At 43.4% G+C, this 5,016-nt stretch overlaps 1 long non-coding RNA gene across 1 annotated transcript in view; it reads right to left on the bottom strand.

Annotated features, from left to right (window-relative positions):
- LOC109306085 overlaps positions 1 to 2,692 on the bottom strand; it is a 9,790-nt gene extending 7,098 nt beyond the window's left edge. The window contains exon 1 of the long non-coding RNA XR_002099842.1: positions 2,508 to 2,692. This is a non-coding gene — a long non-coding RNA (uncharacterized LOC109306085). The remainder of the gene's footprint in view (positions 1 to 2,507) is intronic.
- Between the last annotated feature and the right edge of the window lie 2,324 nt (positions 2,693 to 5,016).

The raw sequence follows: 5,016 nt of genomic DNA on the forward strand, positions 1-5,016 counted from the left end.
CAGGACACCACTGCCCACGTCCTTCCAGGTCAATACCAACCCATCCACCACCACTTTTTGGATATAACCCTCTACTCAATTTGCCACCCACTGGGTAATCATCCAAGTCACAGCCTCTTAATTTGTTCACCAGTATGGGGTGGGATACTGTGTCAAAGGCTGGAGTCAAGAATGAATTAGATATATTTCCTTGTCTAATTCCATTCTATACTCATTTTTTATACTACCATAGTTATTTGATTCCAAGAAGAGGTTCTCTTCCTCGCCCCCCCATGTGGAAATCAAAGCCTCATCTTAGAATTGAGTATCAGACTCCTCCAGCTGGAAGCTGGAAGGGAGGGCTTTGCAAGGATCCCAGCTTGCCCAGCTCCCCTCCCCTGTCTTCCTTAGTGGCAGAGAGCAGACTGTGGAAGCAGGAACCTTTACACTGCTGCTGCAGTCCATAGCCAAACTGGGTTCCCTGCACATCCACTCCCAACTACTCCCAGATGACAGATTAATCCTTCCAGTCTGTTCCTGAACAGTGAGGGAGATGGGGAAGGAGGAGAGGAGCTGGGCAGTGAAGGAGGAACCCATGCACTGTCCCTAACCAAGCCCTGCCCCTGGCAGTGTGGAGCAGGAGCAAGTCAGGAGTGACTCTGGGGCTCCATGTGATCCCATATCAGCTAGGAAAAGCAGTAGGAGGGGGCAGATACCTGCAGATGCCTCCCTGCAACCTGCCCTATGACCTCTGCTTTCTTCCCCATTTTCTTCCCCCCACTGCTGCTGCCCTCCGACTGTCTATTAGGGTCTGTTTTTCTTGCCTCTTCTTTCTTCACTGCCTGCCTTCTTTCATCCACTGTTTTCCTGCTGCAGCCATGTTTCTGGGGTGGGGGGTGGGAGGGTACAAATGTAAGAAAACCTTCCAATAATTATATTATAGACATGGAAAATTATAAATTTATAATTCTCCATGTCCTGAAACTTAGTATTGGAGGATTGTCTTAAATCTGAATTTCTTCTGGGTTTGGGTAAATATATTATACATGGAAGTCAAATATCTAAATAAAATGTACATTCATTTATCTACATTTTATGGAACATATAAGTAAATTTAGAGCAGTGGTGTTCAACCTCTGGCCTGTAGACCAGATCTACCCTATGAGGCCATATCATCCAACCTGTGGGTTTCCCATTTGGTGGCAGGAGATCAGTGGTAGTGTGTATTGCTGGTCCCTTGCTATCACATTTTTGGACCCATGGAAAAACCCACAACTACACAACATGGCTCTGCATGCTTGATTGTATCCTTGGTGGGGATGACACATATGACATGTGGGGTAAGGCCATTTATGAGATTGGGCTGTTTTGTGCAGCCAGGTTTGCTTATTGAACTATCCTTGCAGACTGACCCCATGTGCAACCTATGCCGAGTCAAGCCTGTGGACTGGCCCTGCACTTCTCTGCTGGTCTTTGGGGCCGGAAGTTTAAGCACCGCTGATTTTGAGGTGTCATATATTGCCTTAATTTATACTATTTTAAATTAGGATTTTTTTCCTCTTTTTGCCATTTAGGGATACAATTTGCCTGATACACTGGAAAGGAACTTTGAGATTGAATCAAGATTCAACTCAGCATATTCTGAACAAAAAAGAAATAATATCCTCATATAAGTGGGGTTTTTACAGAAACTACTTCTAATACCACAGCTGATGGGCCTTAAAGGGAAAACACACAACTTTATTGTTCCTGAGGTGAGGGAGCTCCAATCTACCCACTCCACCCTGTAGTGTTGGCTAAAAAAAACTCCAGATGGAACTCCCTCTGCTCCCTCCCCCAGCTCCCATTCTGAAGATAGTACTAGGGCTGGAGGTAGGAGGGGTGTTGCTAGGGGAGCTCATACCAGCTTCAAGTTGCAGCGGGATCCCCCAAGCCCTGGGACTCAACAGCAAGTGTCTGTTGAGTCTGGGGGAATTGCTGTAACTCATGGCCAGTGATTCTAGTTTTCCCCAATAAAAAGAAAATCCCCAATATTCTTATTAAAAACAAGTACATCTTCATTTTTCTGTGATTATGTATGTGTGTGTGTGTGTGTGTGTGTGCGTGCACGCGTGCATCTGATTTCATTTTATAGTGGTGTTTCATTATAATCATGGAAAATGTGGATTTGGGGTTACTTTGCTTAATTAAAAAAAATGGGAATTAGAAAAAACCAGGATCCCTGCTCACTCAGAGCACTTCCTGTGAAGCACCATGAGCTACAGCAAGGAATTGAACTTCTGTCTGCAGTTAAGAGGAGTACTGAAGAAGTCTGGCGAATACCCGGCCTATAGCTTTGTAGTTACAGCACTTTGCAGAAGGTGCAGGTTCAAGTCCCCTCTGAGTTAGAAGAGGCCTAGAATCTGAATCTCTAGCTCCCTGGATAAGTACTTCTACCACTCATCTATTGGGCTAAAAGATAAAAGAGAGCACCTCTTCCTTGTACCCATTAGTTATGTTATTTGCCCTATTAACATTTTATAACTTACCTGACCTTGTGCACATACATGGCCAATTCTCTTTTCTCTCCTTCCTGAGACTGAAGGTATGCTTAAAAGGAGGGAGCAGTGCTTTCAGCAGCCAGTCCAGTTGCAGAAAACTGGGGTAATCTCATTAGCCAGGAATCAGAGAAAGGTGTGAGAGCTCAAGTGCTTGGCCCAGCTGGGCATGCTTGATTAGAGGCCTTGACACATTGTTACCAAAGTTGGTTGGTAAATCTAGAAAGGTCACCAAGAACAGCTGGTCCTTATCCTGAGACTTTGGGTAATAGTGATAGTTTTTACACAAAGGAGCTGGAAGAGTAATTCCTCCCTTTAACATACCTTACATTTTCCTTGTGTGGAAGTTACTTCTGGATAGCTTCTCTGCCTATATTTGTAGACTGAGTGAAAGCACTGTAGGGGTGCATCCAGATGAGCATGGATGTGTGGAAGTGATGCTGCAGACCCATCTGTGGTGTCACACACTGCATACATAGGCATTTTCCATGCTACTACTTTGCAACAAGTATTCCTCACACTACTGCTTTGTCTATCTCAAGGTCAAAAAATAGTGGGGCGGCATATGTGGCAGGGCTCTGTGCACCGCTCAGGAAAAAGTGAGGTAGTGCATACCACCTAAAACCAAAGCCTGGCTGGCTGGAGTCACATTCCAGCTGCCAAGCAGGCTTCCTGCTGCAGGAGCACCACAACTGCAGCTCCCAGAGGCTCTCAGGACCCCAGGTAAGGCTTCTTGGCCCCAGCCTCCCATACCTCACCCAGGGTAACCTGCTGAAAGCCAGAGTGTGCATGGCATGGGCTTTTCCCCAGGGACAAGTAGCACAACACATGAGATATGTGCCATCACCAGGGATCCTGGTTTTCTCTAATTAAAAAAAATCCCTAATTTTTTGTTTAAAAAAGTAACATTTTTTACTATACTGTAACTATATACATATCTCTATATTAGTAGTGTTTCATTTAACTCATGGAAAAATATGGATTTGGAGTTACTTTTTTAAACTGAAAGTGAGGGATTTTTTTATATTGGAGAAAGTCAGGATTCCTGGCCATCACTTACTATTTACTAAGGGGAGAGAAAAGAGAATAGAGTTCTGGCTGGGAAGTTCACTCAGTAATTAATGAATTAGACCATAAGAAACTAATGTTTCCAGATATACAGAACCAATGTCTAGCTTTCACTCTCTCTTCTTTCTTAACGCAAAAAAAAATTCAGCTGCAGAGATGGCTGGAAGTGATAAACAGTTTGGCTAATGGCTTTAAATATAAAAGAATTAAGCCTTCCCAGACTTTTTTCAAGGTATCCCTCTGTAGTCCTTATCAGAGGCACTGAACCTACAAACAGCAGACAGACTCGCATTATTATTTATTATTTGTTAAAGACCAAGTATATGCATTCTGTGTTCGTGTCTGGGAAAGATAAGCCCAATTTGTGCCAATGGCCCCTAAAATGAACATTAGAGAGGCTAAAACTTTATCTCTAAATCCTGGGCAATGGGTCACCCTTTCACAAATAAATCTGGAAAGGGATGAATCTCAGCTCAGGGAGATTTGATGAAAAACACCATCCCCAAAGAGATATTTGCCCATAAATCTTTGCCCCAGTGAGGCAAAGATTTATTATAATATCTCTAACCCCAAAAAACAGTGATCATTATGACTGTATTTTTGACATGGAGTTAAAAATAGAAGCTTTGCCAATACTTTTGTAGTGATACTTCATCAGATGTGTTGTTGAGAGTCTATAGACTGCTAAAAGATCTGAGTGAAATGGAGTGGAACTTCTTTGAAGTCCCACATTTTTCTAGTTCATTAGTGAATAAAGAAACATTCCCGCCCTGACAACACAGGCTTCATTTGAGACTTCTCTTCCTAGGAATTCTCCAGTGGGTAAATCTAGAAAAGGGTAAAAGCTTCAATATGGAGGCTTAATCTTTTTCCCATTAAAGCTAACTAAGTAACTTGAGGCAGGCATGCACCTGGTTTTTACATTTTCAAACCTATTTAAAATAACTCTAATTACCTCTGAATGGCCTGTAATGGCAAAGAAAGGAACAGAGCTAACTGTCTTCAGTAGCCTTTCTAAGTGCCTAGGAGCTGGAAAACATTTTCAAAGGGCCTTGTTACTTGCTAATTTTTGGTGGCTTCTGAGGTCTTAACCCCTGAATTGTCCCTGGTTTTAAGCACTCATTATGAGGCTCAAAAGTTATGCCACTCCAGAGCTGGATTATTTCTGATCCATGTTAACCAGTTCCTGTTATATGAAGGTGCAGCCACACTGGGCTTCACCCTAGTGTAAATACTTCATGCACCCCCGCTGCCCCACTGGTTCAGATTGAGCACACTGGACCCCAAAGGGCAACTGGGGAGACCTTGGGGGTAGGGGAAAAGCCCAGAATGGGGGATTCTTAAGTTTCAGTCCTTCAGGCTCAGGCTGCCCTGAATTGTGACTGCTCTAAACTCAACCTAGAATTAACACTGATCAACATTTCTGTGGCTT

This window comes from Crocodylus porosus, unplaced genomic scaffold (genome assembly GCF_001723895.1).
Source record: "Crocodylus porosus isolate Cpor-Errol unplaced genomic scaffold, CroPor_comp1, whole genome shotgun sequence".
Lineage (NCBI taxonomy): Eukaryota > Metazoa > Chordata > Crocodylia > Crocodylidae > Crocodylus > Crocodylus porosus.